Source organism: Sus scrofa, chromosome 17 (assembly GCF_054392235.1).
Source record: "Sus scrofa isolate SSC_HxYL_T2T_F1_AM1 chromosome 17, Sscrofa_HxYL_maternal_Yorkshire_Landrace_v2.0, whole genome shotgun sequence".
In the NCBI taxonomy this organism is placed as follows: Eukaryota; Metazoa; Chordata; class Mammalia; order Artiodactyla; family Suidae; genus Sus; species Sus scrofa.
In genome coordinates this window covers 56,588,453-56,603,765 of record NC_139399.1, presented here as the reverse complement: position 1 = coordinate 56,603,765, position 15,313 = coordinate 56,588,453, and the positions used below count along the sequence as shown (strand labels likewise).

The following is a 15,313-nucleotide window of genomic DNA, read 5'->3' as shown; positions in this document are numbered from 1 at the left end:
GTATGTGGGGTTGATCTTACTGTTCTCTCCACTTTTGTTTGGGTTTATAAGAAAATGTTTACAGAGAAAGAAAAGCCCTGCTCTGGCCGCATGCATCACTCGGGATAAAGCTTGGCTGGAGCCGTGGGCCTCTCTTGCTGGCTCCTCTCCTCCTGCAGCTGCCCCAGCCCCCAAGGAAAAATGTAAAGAGCACATTGCTGCTGTGCATAAAACCCCCAGCGACATCCCGCTGCTCTTAGAAAGACAGACCCCTCCACCGCCACCCACAGGGCTCCCCCAGTCTAGCTGCTGCCTGCTGTCTTCTCTCCACCTGCCCTCCAGCCAGAACCCCCTTCCCAGCCTAGTCTTCAAATGTGCCCGGTGTGTTCCCGGCTCATCTCGTGGCTCCTTCTTCGCCAGCTGACTGCTTGTCATCATCCAGTTCCCATCCCCGAGGGCCACTCAGGGGCCCTCCAATCATTCCACCCTGGGTGTTCCCTCCCACCCCCAGCACTGCTCCGGAGATGTAGTGACCCTGGGTATCGTCTGTCTCCCCAGACTTTGGCCTCCTTCACCATTACACCCCCTGCCCCCACTGTGCACAACACAGCCTGGCACACAGTAGGAGCTTGAAACACCACTGTTGAGGGGATGCCTACACCCATCCCACCACGGTCACTCAGTGACTACCGATGGCAGGGAGAGCTTGTGAGGCAGTGGGAGAAATACCTGATACAATGTTACGAGAAAATCCCTCCCACGAAATCATGCCTCAGGGATGATTACACCTGGGTAGAAAACTAACAAAACAAAACAAAAAAATGTAAACAATTTTGCTTGAGAAAAAGTACTCACTATTTAAATTTTAGCTGCCTCTGGAAGTGGGACGAAGGGCAGTTTAGATTTCTTTGTTCTAATTGTTTTCGCTGCATTTTCTTGAAGGCACATCTATGTCCTGTATGATGGGAAGGCAAGGTGGAAAGGCGGCAAAGGACCTCTTGCGCCCTCCGCTGCTCATCGTTGGGTACTGCAGTGCAGCTCGCAGGATCTGTCGGAAGTGGACAAGTTGTTGGGGAGGTGCCCCACTGAAGTTCTGAAACAGGTAGAAGTCGATGAGAAGAGGGATCATGACAGGCTCCCCCAACTCCCTGGGAACCTTCCCACATTCCCCGATGCCCTCATCCTCTATGGAAGGTCCCCGAGACTTCAGGCCCGCTTCTCACCCCTGCCTCATCTCTCACCCATCCCTTGACCCTTCTGCCAAGCTTCTCCACCTGCTTTCCCCGGATGAGCTCTAAGAGCAGGAGGCTCAGGAGGGCAGCAGCGTCAGGCTCTCTGGGCTGCAATCTCAACCTGACCCCTCGTTCCTGAGTCACCGGACCTGTCCCTTAACTGCTCTGGACCTCACTCTCCTAACCTATACAATGGGATAGTGATAAATCAGAGTTCTTGACCTCAGCACTATGGACGTTCTGGGCCGGGGCTGTTCTGTGTGCTGCAGAGCTTAGCAGCATCCCTGGCCTCTACTCACTTGATGCCAGCAGCACCTCACCCCCTCGTCACCACAACCCAAATTGTCTCCAGATAGTGACAGATGTCTCCTGGGGAGCAGAGTCACCCTGGGTTGACAACCACTGCATTCCTGGTTTCTATTATTACACCTTACACCTGGCTACAGTGCTGCTGTTAGAAGGGGCTTGGAAAATACCAATATGAATTAGTAAGGAATAATCTGGGAATTATCTGCTCTAACAAGAAAAATAGGGATAAGGGAGTTCCCGTTGTGAGTCAGAGGGATAAGAAAGAACATAATGTCTGTGAAGATGCAGGTTTGATCACTGGCCTCACTCAGAGGGGTAAGAATCCATCATTGCCACAAGCTGTGCCGTGGGTCACAGATGTGGCTTGGATCTGGCGTTGCTGTGGCTGTGGTGTAGGCTAGCAGCTGCCACTCCAATTTGACTCCTCGCCTGGGTCCTTCCATATGCCCCACGTGCGGCTGTAAAAAACAAACAAAAATGAAATCAGTAACTCAAGCCCTGATCCGCCCCAGTCCCTGCGGTGCAGCTACACTCCCTGTGGACAATTTCAAGTGACCAATGTTATGTCACTGAGTGCAGAGTTGGCAAGAGATGGGCGGTGCCCCACCCCCACATTCTTCATGTAATACAGTAGATGTACATGAGCTTAAGGTCACAGATGTAAAAAGCAAAAAAAAAAGGGGGGGGGGAGTTCCCTTCATGGCTCTGTGGTTAAGGAACCCGACTAGGATCCATGAGGTTTTGGGTTCTATCCCTGACCTCGCTCAGTGGGTTAAGAATCCGGCGTTGCCATGAGCTGTGGTGTAGATCACAGATGAGGCTTGGGTACCCCGTCGCTGTGGCTGTGGTGTAGGCCCGCAGCTGTAGCTATGATTTGACCCTTAGCTTGGGAACTTCCATTTGCCGAGGGTGCAGCCCTAAAACACAAAAGAACACAGATGACAGAATAATGTGGTAAAATAAAGACATGATGAGTTTTTAGTACCTATTAACCTTGGTTTTTTTTTAATGCAATTTATTTCATTACAAGTTTAATTAAAATTTTTTAGCAGCTGCACTTAACAACCATCTTGCAAAAATCCTGAGAATTTAACAATCGGCTGGTACGAGCCAGCTCCAGCACACCACTGAATACATAAGGATCCGGTGTTGCCACAACCTGTGTCGTGGGTCGCGGAGACTCCTCGGATCCGGTGTTGCCCTGGCTATGGTGTAGACCACAGCTGTAGCTCGATTAGACCCCTAGCCTGGGAACGTCCATATGTCTCAGGTGCGGCAATAAGATAAAACAAAATTAAAATTATAAAATAAATAAAATACATAAAATAAAACAGGGAAGAAAGCACCTGAGACCCCCTTCTCCCTGCCAGCATCCCCAGCCCACCTGCTGCTGCCCACAAGGTGAGCTCACATTCCTGGTCCCCCAGAGATGTGCCCAGCCCCTGCCTGAGCTGGCCCCAGGCGTCAGGGGTGGGACGGGTGTCCTAGGCCCCCTTTGTGTGGGGCCTGTTGTGCTTGGCACCATCCACAGGTCTCCACAGCAAGGAGAACGTATTCAATTAACCTAGAAAAACAATAGCAGAAAGGGTCAGAGTTATTGTGAAAAAAGGAAAAGTGGTGAAAAGATTCTGGCGAATGAGTCCCCGGTGGGGGTGGGTAGATAAGGGAGGCCAACAGCTTGGCTAAGCTGGGGGAACCCTCCGAGGTGTGGGGGCATTGGTGACCCCTCCAGAGGACAGGGACAGCTAGGAAAACAAGGACTTGCTCCATCCCCTGGCCTGTGGGCCTTCCATCCTCGAGTGTGGAGGCAAGAAAAATACAGCAAGATCCAAGTCTCCCTGGGTTCCTTGTGGGCTGGAGCAGAGAGAGCCCTGGCTCAGAAAGTGCTTGCAGCTTTGGGGGTCCCTCCAGGGGTGGGGGGATTCTTACCCCCTCAGTTCCTGGGGAGAGGAAATCTTTCTACCCCCAAAGCCTGGAGCTCGGGGAAGCTGAGATTAGAAAAGAGGAGGGTTCTCACTGGAGCGGCCTCCCCACTGCGGGTGGAGGGGGCGGGCGGCCTCTGAGGTTAACAATTAACAATGACCCTCGGTCCTGAGTGCATATTAAAGGCCCGGCGGCGCTGTGCCAAGGACTTCACCAAATTATCCCATTAAATCCTCATAACCACCCAGTGTGAGAGAGTTTCTAGTCATCCATTTAGGCCTTCAGCAGATATTTACTGAGAACCTACTATGTGCCTATTTGTTGAGCCCCTAGTGTGTGCCAGGTTCTATGCTTGGAGGCTGAGATATAATGGTGAGAAGAAAACAGATGTGGAGACACAGAGCAACTATTAGTCTCCCACGCTGCTGGTGGGACTGGAAATGGTGCAGCCACTCTGGAAAAGAGTCTGGTACTCTCTTTTAAAGGTAGACATACTCATTTAAAAAAAAAAAAAAAATATATATATATATACTCTGGAGTTCCCCGGGGTGGCTGAGCGGGTTAAGAAGCTGGTGTTGTCACTGCTAAGGTGTGGGTTTGGTCCCTGGCCTGGGCACTCCCACCTGCTGCGGTTGGGGCAAAAATAATAATAACCAAAACATAAGATGAACCATACTCGTTCCATACGACGCAGTCATCTCGCTCCCGGGTATTTCACCTGAGAAAAGGAAACTTACGTTCTTGCAAAAACCTGTACATGAACGTTTAGAGCAGCTTATTGACAATCACCCCAAACAGGACACAACCCAGATGCCCCTCACCAGGGAATGGATAAATAAACGGGCCCATCCTGAGCTTGGCCTGGTCTGCAGACTCCTGCTGTCGACTAAGAAATAGCCGAGACCAATTGCGCCTCATGACAGGGTGCTCGGAGCTTGTCAGAAAGGCAATTCCTGGGTTGTGCCAAGGAGGCATCTGGCACGCACTGCAGGCTGTTTACAGAAGCCTTGTACCATCAAATGTGCCTTAAGCTGCAAGTAACATCTTGTCTAGAAGAGGTGTGAACTGCATTTTCTAGAAAATGTGTCATAGAACAAGCAGCCCTGAATTAGACGGTTCCACTTCGGCTAATTCAGCCTCAACTGTGTCAGACACGAGGATGGAGCCCCCTGCAGTTCTCCTGGGCTTTTCCCTGGGGTCACAAGACGGCTGCAGCAAATCCAAACGGTCTGACTACATTCAAAGGTAGAACAGACGGAAGAGAATTTTCTCAAGGGTCTCTTATCCCATAGGACAATTTCTCCCAGAAGCCTCTGGGAGATATGCACTTATATCTCATTGGCCAGAGCCAGGGCATCGGCCCACCTATTAACCAATCGCTGGCAAAAGGGAATGATTTAGATTGATAACAACTGTCCCCCTGGGACAGGGGGTAGCCGCTCTCCCTTAGCACAGCAGCTCTCCCTGAGCACACAGCCATCTGCTCTGTGTGGGACAAAGTGGGAGTGCGCTCAGCCACAAGAAGGGAGGATCACAGCCTGCTGCAGGGCCCAGCCTTTGACTTTTCCATGTGTTCGAATAAAGTTACACCCAAGTCACAGAAAAGTGCTGCCAGAACTGATCAGAGAAGAGATCACCAAAAATCATTAAACTTAGGCCCTGATACCAGACCATTCGAATTCTTCTTTTTTTTTTTTTGGTGTGTGTGTGCTTTTTAGGGCCACACCCACAGCATATGGAAGTTCCCAGGCTAGGGGTCAAATCGGAGCTACAACTGCCGGCCTACGCCAGGGCCACAGCAACGCGGGATCCCTGACCCACCAAGCAAACCGCATCCTCATGAACACTAGTCAGATTCGTTGCCGCTGCGCCACAATGGGAACTCCCAATGTGGGATCTTTAATCCGCTGAGCCACCACGGAACGCCACAAACTACTATTTTAAAATGAACCCCACCATGTCTGTCTGCCTCTGTCTGTTAGGTTGCCATGTGTATGTTAGAGGCATGAGTTTTTAATCCAACCTGCTAAAACGGACTTCAATTTTGGTAACTCTATTTTGGGCTTTTTTTTCCCTTTTCTTTCTCTCCCTTTTTTCTTTCCAAGTTGTCATTGTAGAGAGAACTAGTTCAGACTTCTTTCGATCTCTGAGAGTCCTTGCTTGATCCTCGCAACAGCCCTGCAAGGTGGGTTTTGCTGTCCCCATTGCATAGATGAGAACACTGAGGTCCAGGAGTGGAAAGAGCTCCCATGTGCAGATCCAGCTTCACTGGCTCTCCTCCCCACCACCTACAGAGAATGGACTCTCACCCTGATGTCCATTAGAAAAAGAGCTTAGGAAATAAGCCCTCAAATTCCATCGCCAAGGCTAGCCAATGGAACCAAGCTGGAGCCAGGAATCGCCCCTGTCACTTACAGGAGACCTCCAAAATGTTTTCCACCCCCGCCCCCCGCCCCAACTCTCATCATTACAGCCGCCAAGGGCTGGACCTCTAAAAACGCCTCTTTAATATTTGCCTGGCACGCCCTCCTGTGTCTCTACAGTGGAATAACATTGCAGATTTTTCAAACAGTACATTTTAAAAAATAGTAACAGTAATACTAATGATGACTGGTGTGCCAAGCACTGTATTAAGAAATTTAAATGCACCATCTCAGTTTTGACATTAAGGTTTTTGTTGGAATAAGTGGGGGTTTTTTTGGCATAAGGAAGTTCCCAGACCAGGGATCCAACTGGCAGCACCACTGTAACCTGCACCACAGCTGCATCAACTCTGGACCCTTAACTCACTGCACCGCATGGGAACTTCCTTCGTTGGAATAAGTTTTATGTGACTATGGTACAAGGAAAAAAATGCACGCAGCACACAAATGTAGATGGTGAAAAGTTATCTGCCTTTCACCCTCACCGTCCATGACATGAAAAGTGCCCCCTAACGTTGGGCAGTGCACAACCTACCCAGCCTTGCACTGTGGCTCTGATATGGGTCTGTGTGCAAATATATCTGTGGGATAAATACTTAAACATAGAATTGCATGTGTCTGGGGTCCTTTCCAGGGGTAATTTGTGCCATTTTGATTCAGCACTGGCACTAGCTGCAATGACAGACATTTTTCCTAGTATCTGCTTCACCTAATAAACTACTATTGAGCACCTACTGGATCAATGCATTGTGTGAGGTTCATGAAGGACTCCAGGGCGAATCAAACTCACTGGGCCACATGGGTATCACTTGAAGGATCTCCAGGGAGCAGAGAGGCCACTGCCTACCCCTCCCTCGTCGCAGTCTACTGTCTGGGGATGGCACAGCCTGTGCCCTGCAGCTCCAGAAGCTCATTTCTGAAATGTGATCCAATAAGCAACCTCACAGAGCAGCCAGTGAAACCCAATGGGACAGCACGTGGGGTCAAGACCTAGCTCTGACATTCCAATGTGGGACATTAGGCAGGTTTCGTGTCCTTGAATTTCCTTACCGAAAAAAATGTGGATAATAATTGTTACCTTGGGACATGTCAGGGAAACCAAGGTGCTTCAGAAATACTTGTTGAATAAACGAATTGAGAGTCTTGCTGTGAGTTATGTTAAGGAGACATTTACGACTAGGCATGTCTCAGATTAAATGCTTCATCAGGAGTTCCCCTTGTGACTTAGCAGTTAACCAACCTGACTAGTATCCATGAGGATTCGGGATCAATCCCTGGCTTTGCTCAGTGGGTTCAGGATCCTGCGTTGCCGTGAGTTGTAGTGTAGGTCACAGATGCAGTTCGGTTCCCTCCTTCTCAGTTACAGCTCTGTTTCAACCCCTAGACTGGGAACCTCCATATGTTGCTGGAACGGCCCTGAAAAGACAATAAATAAATAAATAAATAAATACCTAATCATTTCTCCACCTGGGAGATGATTCCTCCTCTTTCTGTATCAGTCAGGTTTCTTGACTGCAAGTGAAAGAAAAAATGACATGAATTGGCTTAAAAGAACAAAAGGAAATTTACTGATTCACATATCTAAAAAGTTCATGGATGGGTCTGACTTTGGACATGAGATGCTAAAACAGTGTCATCAGGAATCTGTTTCTTTCTCTATCCTCACTCTGGCATCTTCTGGTTTGATGTCATTCTCAACCAGGCTCTCCTGGCTGGTAGCATGAAGGTGGAAACAGCTCTAGGCTTACATCCTATTCCCTTAGAAATCCATCTTTAAAAAAAAAAAAAAAGCAAAACAAGTTTCTTGTAAGGTTTAAAAGTTATTCCCAGGATGCGGTATTGTTGGCTCTGATTGGCTTAGCTGTGGCCACACCATTTTCCAACCAATCACTGTAGCCAGGAAGGTGAGGGATGGAATGTTCTCATTGGCCAGGGAGGAAATGGAGTGAGTCCTCAAGGAGACGACCCTCAAGAACTATCACCTTGATGGTGAGTAGAAATGGACAGTGTCCAAACAACAGACTCTGCTTCTGCTGCTCCATCCTTAACAACAACAACAAAAATCTACTGGACTCTTTGCCTTCTAAGAGTGGTACTGTCAGAAAAGGACAAGAGAATTGAAAATGTAGCCCTTTTCCATATTGTGGCTTGATGCAGACTGGAGACAGCTTGCCAAAGCTTTAAGGCAGAGCAGAGTGAGAAGTGGAACCCAAATATTCACTCAAGTGTTGACCGGATGAAAGAATGCAACGGGGGCGGGGGGGGAGGATGGAACTCTTTCTGCGTCTAGTTGGCGGGAGCTCCAAAGGCTAAGAGTAACTTGGGCAGCAAGTGCCCTTCCCTCCATGTATGCAGGAAGTGCAAAGGAGATACTCGAGACTGGTTTCGAGACACTTAGCTCACTGCCTACCTTGAGGAGGACGGAGAAGCTGACAGAGAGGACTGGTCTGGGGGAGACACTGCTTTGGAGAAACTGCTGTGGCATTTCCTTGCTGCCAGCACCCCAGCTCTGTGGTGAAGAAAGAAGGTGTGCCAGCTCTTCAGCTACAGCCAAGTCGGAGAAGCGTGGGGAACTACCTGGAGAGTTTGCCTGGTGTCTCCTGTGTAAACCAGGGCCAGACCCAGGCCTTGAAGAGTCCACAAGTTTCAGATCGTGGCCGCTCAGCCTCCGCAGGATGATGGATTATTGCCATCTGCAACAGGAAGCGGCTCCAGAGTGGGTCAAGAAAATCTTCCGCCAGCTGGTTCTGAATCCACAGAAGCACCTGGCCTGGAGTCGCTTGGGATTCTTAGTGTCAGGACCACTGGGAAAGGTGAGGGAGGCGAGTGGAGGTGCTGGGCCGTGAGACGCGGAAGGTCCGTGTCTGAGGACGTGTCCTCACAGGTTCCCAGTCCGGGGATTGCCAGGGACTCGGATCACGTACACACGCACGTACGCAGGCACGCACGCATCACGCGCACGCACGTACACGCACACGCGCACGAATCCACTGAAGCAAGGACTCCGCTGCAAACGTCCACGGAGCCAGGAGAGCCGGGTGACACTTCCTAACAGCGCCGGTCAGGTAAGGCCTTTAATGTCTCTTACCTCTTCAGAGTCGGGGTGGCAGGGGCCGAGGAGGGCAGCGGGGGAGGTGAAAAGAGTGGGAGAGGGGAGAGGTGTAACTTACTTGAATGAAGTTTGTAGTTTCGACATGACTCAACATTTGAATTGCTGAATTGCGGTTGTTAAGCTTGCAGTGCCTGGAAGACATTTCATTGTTCTCATCTTATTATTTATCATTATCTAAGAGTGAGCAGAAAGGCTCTGGGGTCTGCCCAGTAGATCACGTGGGGCCGGGTAAAGAACTCGACCGCTAATTGTGTTTGTGCGCGCCGTGGGAGGGAGAATAGAGTTGATGATTGCACCTGCTGACTTCTCCCCTTCCAGTGTATCAGGATGTGTACGCCCCCACGAGCAAGTTTAAAGATACAGGGATGGCAGGCGGGGTGGTTTCCCACATGATGCGGAATAAGGATTCAGCTGAGGTGTAAGAAAGGGTGACCCTAGAAGGCTGGACATCTCAGGTACTTACATGGGTGTTGCATTGTAAATGTCTTCAAAAATGAACCCGTGATGGCATTACTGAAGGTAGTCTGGCCGTTGGTGGCTGTAAATGCCGTTCAGACTAGAGATACTGGTAAAGAGGGCAATCAAAGCCTTGATTGGGAGCAAAAAATTTGTATCTCTACCTGATCTGGTTCCAGGATGTAGTGAAAACTTATTTTGTGCCCAGTGTTGTGCCAGCTGCATTTTGGGGAGAAGGCAGTGAAAGTGGCGTCCAAAGGCAGTAGTGCTGCCAAATTTTCCCACCTCATGAGTAGACATCTGATTGAGAAATGACCTTAGAGCTAGCTTTTAGGATCAGATCTGGATAACCACCCTCCCCCATCAAACCCAGAGATTTAGGATGGCATGGGACCCCAAATCTGGAAGAACTTAGTAGCTTCACAGTGCCAGGTCTAGGGGAAAGAATGTGCACCGAGAAACCAGAAAAGCAGAGAATGATGGGGAGAAAGAGAAAATGAAAACACTCTGTGGAGTTCCCGTCATGGCGTGGTGGTTAACGAATCCGACTGGGAACCATGAGGTTGCGGGTTCGGTCCCTGCCCTTGCTCAGTGGGTTAACGATCCGGCGTTGCCGTGAGCTGTGGTGTAGGTTGCAGACGCAGCTCGGATCCTGCATTGCTGTGGCTCTGGTGTAGGCGGGGGGCTACAGCTCCAATTCGACCCCTAGCCTGGGAACCTCCATATGCCGTGGGAGCGGCCCAAAGAAATAGCAAAAAGACAAAAATAATAATAATAATAAAATAAAATGAAAAAGAAAAAAAAAAGAAAAAAAAGAAAACACTCTGTGTCCACTGGCAGACATCATTCTTCGCCAGGAAAACTGGAAGGTTGACTTGGCACACACGTAATTCAATTTTCTACACATTCAGAAGTAAAAAAAAAAGCGAGACGCTGGGAGAAATTGCTGATACAATTTTTAACTTTGGCGAAGGCAATGGGTACCTGAACTCCGCCTCATCTAAAATGCCTGATGATCTCAGTGATGTGGAAATCTCTATCAAGATATCTGTCTTCATTTTTAACTAGCTTGAGCTGTCATCATAGGCAAAAGAGTCAATGAGTATACACCAAAATGTTATCAGTAGCTGGCAGGGCGTGAGCAGTTTTACTTTTTGATCTTTAGATTTTTTTTTTTTTTTCAGGGTTTTGTGATTTTTCTAACGTAAAAAAAATCATTTTTTATTTTTTTTAATTTTTATTTATTTTTTGCTTTTTAGGACTGCACCCATGGCATATGGAGGTTCCCAGGCTAGGGGCTGAATCGAAACTATAGCTGCCGGCCACAGCCACAGCAACATGGGATTCCCCCACCCACTGAGTGAGGCTAGGGATCAAACCCCCATCCTCATGGATACTAGTCAGATTCTTTTCCGCTACACCACAATGGGAACGCCTCATTTTTAAATAAATTTGTTAACCTAACTAGTTCCTTCATTATTGAAACAAGACACAGGAACCTGAACTCACACGTGTGTACCTGCAGCAGAAAAGGTTCACAGCAGAGAACTGCTTACTCTCTTCTCCCATCTTTCCAACACTCCCAGGCTCCACTTCCTTGAGGGAACTACTGTTAAAATTTTGTGTTTATAGTTTTGTTTTAGGTTGTTAGCATTGAATGTTTATGCCAGGAAGGAAAAGCTGGATGGGGTCTCTAGCCAAATAGGGGCTCAAGGCCTCATCTAAAGAGATTGGCAGCTACTCTGCGACACCTGGTGGCTGGACTTCAGAATACAGGCCCAGTGTGGGCAGATCTCTGAAGAGAAGGCAGAAATCTGGAGTTACATGTGAAACATCCCAAATTTCAAAAGTTAACACTATCTCAAAAAACTTAAGAGCAATGTCTGGGCCGGACAGAATGCATTTGAGGACTGCTTTGTAGAGCACCGAGGCCTCTGCTTTAAAAAAAAATGTAGAGAGCTACTTCTTTGTTTTAATTTTTTTTTAATTGACGTATAGTTCATTTACAATGTTGTGTTAATGTCTGGTGAACGGCAAAGTGGCTCATATATATATATCAGAGATACAATTTTTCATATTCTTTTTCCATTGTAGTTTATTACAAGATAGTGAATGTAGTTCCTGTGCTATACAGTAGGACAGTAGAAGCTGGGAATTGGGCCATACGAGTGTCTGTCATGTGCAGGTTCCTACCACAGGGCACAGAAAGAGCCCAGGATGGGAGGCCGAGTGTGTCAGTTGTGCTAAAAGCGACAGAGAAAAGATGAGGTGGGAGAGGCAAGGATGGGCAACCCACAGATGGCCTAGGAGGTGGTGATAAGGGCTCCTCTGAGTAAGAGGTGGCGTCATGGGGAGATCACATCTGAAGAGTGACATGGACTGACTTGGGTTTTTAAGGGCCCTTCTGGCTACTGTGGAGAATAGACGAGACGGCAGGAAGAGAAGGAAGAAGGCCAGCATCAGGCTAGTGCAGTGTTCCTGGAGAGAGGGGGTGGCAGTAGGGGCAGTGGGGGTGGAGGAGGTGATTAGAAAGATGGAATTCGGCAGAGCCTGCAGGATGTGCTGACAGAAGGGGTGTGAGAGAGAAAAAGAGGAGTCAGGAATGCCTCCAAGGTTTTCAATCTGAACAATTCGAAGATGAGGTTGTCTTTTATCTTTCTTCCCATCTGGCTAGCTGCTTTTGTCATCAGCTGTAAGCAGTTAGATGGGTAGACACCACAATGTTGTTAGTGATTGTATTTGAGTGGTAGGGCTTGGGTGGTTTTTATTTTTCTCTATATTTTTCAGTATTTTCTATTTTTGAAATCAAAGACTTTATTATTATTATTATTATTATTATTACCATCATTATTATTATTTCAGGGCTTTCAAGAATGGCAATGGTATACTTGGTGGGTGAGGTGAAAACACTTTCTGCCTGGGTGGATTCTGTAGTAGTCAGCTTTTGCTGCATAACAAGCAATCCCAGAATCACATTAACATTCCTTTCTCACTTCCAGATAAGTATGTGAAGGGCTGGCATAGCCTTGCTTCAGCCTGCAGGTCAAGTTCAGGTGCTATACCAGATTTCTCATTCTGGGGTCCAGGCTAGATGGGCTGGGGCAAGCTGTTATTATGGTAGTTGTAGAACATTCCCAGAGGAGAGGGAGGAAACATCCACAGCCTTTTAATGTAAAGGTTGGGAACTGGCACGTTGTGGCTTCAGCCCACGTCCTATTGCCTAGAGCAAGTCACATGGCCGAGCTCAGCATCAAATGGTTGTTGCCACATCTTGGCTGTTGTGAATAATGCTGCAGTGAACTTAGGTATGCAAATATCCTTTGGGATACTGATTTCAGTTTCTTCAGATATATACCCCGCAGTGGAATTGCTAGAGCGTATGATAGATCTACTCGTAACTTTTTGAGGAACCACCATACTGTTTTCTCCAGTGGCTCCGCCAATTTACATCCCCACCAACAGTGCATGAAGATTCTCTTTCCTCTGCATCCTCACCGACATTTATTATCTCTTCTTTCTTATTGTACTCATCCTAACAGGTGTGATCTTATCGTGGCTTTGATGTTCATTTCCCTGACGATAAGTGGTGTTGAACATCTTTTCATGTACCTGTTGGCCTCTTGTATATCTTTAGAAAAAATGTCTGTTTGGGTCCATTGCCCATTTTTTTTAATTGGAATCTTTGTTTTTTTGCTATTGAGTTGTTTGTGTTTCTTTATGTATTTTGGAACTTTACAGTTTGCAAATATTTTCTGCCATTCCGTAGGCTGCCCTTTCAGTTTGTTGAGTGTTTCTTCTGCTGTGCAGATAAAGCCTTTGGAGGGTGAGTCTGAGGTTTGAGTTCCTGGGTTTCAAGTGAAACCTGTTCATCAGGCTGCCTGACTTTTCTCCTACAACATTCTGGGCACACCTGCAGCAGGTGTGGGACTTAACCCAGGATTAGCACGGCTAATCTACAAGAGAGTGTTTGCAGGGATTGGTTCTAAGGTGGGTATATGGGATCCAGATTGGCCAAGAAGGAAAGTGAAACCCTTGTGCCTCTTCATGGATGCTGGAAAAGCAGTGTGGTCAGGGAGTTAGAGGCCAAAGATCTCAATGAGGTCAGTGAATCATTGCCATGGGGAGCATTCGCGTATTAGGAGAAATGTTGGTGACCAGGAAGTGGGATGATTGAGATAAAACATGAAAGGGGAGTAGTGTTTGAGGTTACATGTGTTCAGGAGGGAGCAGGAGGCTACTGGGTTGGCAGATACTGGGACTGAGAGAGGCTGTGTTGACTAGGGGTCCTCCAGGAGGATGCTGGAGCTGGAGAGGCGAGGGCGCGTCACCAGCCTTGCCAGCCTGGGTTTCCTGATCTGCAAGACAGGGCTGGGGATTCGCCTTCCCAGATCTGATGACCCCCAGCCTCAGGCATGGGATATGTGTGTTTCATGTCTTGTCCCATGAGTGGCCAGTCCCTCAGAAGAAGCAGGAAGATGGTCAATGGGTCTACACAGCTTTCTCCTCTCCTGGAGGAACCCATCCCTCTCATTCCTTCTCTCCTTCCTCGAAGGACCCTTGCTCTGAGGACCTTGCTCGTGTCTCAGTGGTTCTAGGTCAATGCTTCCAGGAGGGTCTGATGTGAGAGTAACAGGCCCTCTGTCTCTTTCTTGGTGCTTTTTGACTCCTTGGTTGTCTCACTGTAGCGCTGCATGAACCAAAGACTGGAAAGCATATTGCCCGTGGCACTGGAAATGAACTTCAGTGGTTCAGAGACCTATAAATCACACCGCTGTCCTTCCAGTCCACATAGAACTTAGGTCGGTGCTACTGGGTCCTGATCACCTCTCTCACACTTGCTAAGCTCCCTTTTTTCAACTCAGAGGAGGCCTTAAGTTCATAGCCCTCCATAGCCAGCAGGATTTCATGAGAATTCAGGGGAATGGGGTTGCTTTCTTAATATTTGTATGGTTTCTTTCTGTTTGTGTAATTGAGATTTGGTTTTTGTACTCACCAACATCCCCAACAAAGGGTATTTTACAGCACTAGGTGTGATCACTTCAGTCGGCTGTTCAGAGTTCTCCAGTGGCTTCCCAGTACACTTAGAAGGAAAGTGTGAAATGCTTCTGTTTTCTGGAGGCTCTTGCTTCATCTGCTGACCTCGTTCTCATCTCCTGCCATCACTCCACCCTTCACTCACTCCTCCTTGGCACTCCCCCAAGAGGGAATCTCAGTCTCACCTCAGGGCCTTCGCACATGCTGGGCCAGCGGCCTGGGATGCTCTTCCCCCAGATCCCTCCATGGCTTGCTCTAGTTCATGTAAGTCTGTGCTCAAATGCCACTGCCTCAAAAAGGTTCTCTCTCTCTGACAGTCATCACTAACCGACATGCATCTGTCATCCATCTCTCTCTTGCCTCCCTCCCTCCCTTCCTCTTTCCCTCCCCTTCCTTCTCCCTCTCTCCATTCCCCCATTTCTAGCTCTTGTTTCCAATTTTATCTCCCCCACTAGAATCACAGCTCCATGTCCTGTTCACTGCTGTGCCCTCAGGGTCTAGAACAGTGCCCAGCACATAACAGAAACACAATAGATTGCATTTGAGTGAAAAAATAATATTGTTCCCTTTAAAAATCCACTCATTTAGGTCAGAAAGCAGAAGAAAGGCATTCCATAGTCATCCAGCACATAACAGAAACACAATAGACTGCATTTGAGTGAAAAAAATAATATTGTTCCCTTTAAAAATCCACTCATTTAGGTCAGAAAGCAGAAGAAAGGCATTCCATAGTCGTCTGTGTAGTGCGCCGCCCTGGAACAGCAAGAAAGTGCTAGGCGCTGGGTGCGCCCAGGAAGGGCTCCCTCCGCCTGGGTTGGATTTAGGAAATGCTTCTCTAGAGTGAC

At 48.1% G+C, this 15,313-nt stretch overlaps 1 protein-coding gene and 1 long non-coding RNA gene across 16 annotated transcripts in view; one reads left to right on the top strand and one right to left on the bottom strand.

The window, feature by feature from the left end:
• The window catches only part of LOC106506702 (uncharacterized), a 53,914-nt gene extending 45,143 nt beyond the window's left edge, over positions 1 to 8,771 (bottom strand). For 2 of the 11 annotated variants that reach the window (XR_014832492.1, XR_014832491.1), the window contains exons 1-4: positions 8,277 to 8,771; positions 7,107 to 7,282; positions 2,905 to 3,084; positions 835 to 1,072 (exon numbers count right to left, since the gene is read on the bottom strand). This is a non-coding gene — a long non-coding RNA (uncharacterized LOC106506702). Of the gene's footprint in view, positions 1 to 834; positions 1,073 to 2,904; positions 3,085 to 4,119; positions 4,162 to 7,106; positions 7,379 to 8,276 lie in introns of all 11 variants that reach the window. The other 9 variants (XR_014832494.1, XR_014832493.1, XR_014832498.1 and 6 more) reach the window with 7 other exon arrangements.
• Positions 8,772 to 8,837: 66 nt separating this feature from the next.
• Positions 8,838 to 15,313, top strand: part of SLC13A3 (solute carrier family 13 member 3) — a 134,931-nt gene continuing 128,455 nt past the window's right edge. For all 5 annotated transcript variants that reach the window (XM_085004103.1, XM_085004099.1, XM_085004094.1 and 2 more), the window contains exon 1: positions 8,838 to 8,931. The gene's annotated coding sequence lies outside the window, so the exon portion shown is untranslated. The remainder of the gene's footprint in view (positions 8,932 to 15,313) is intronic.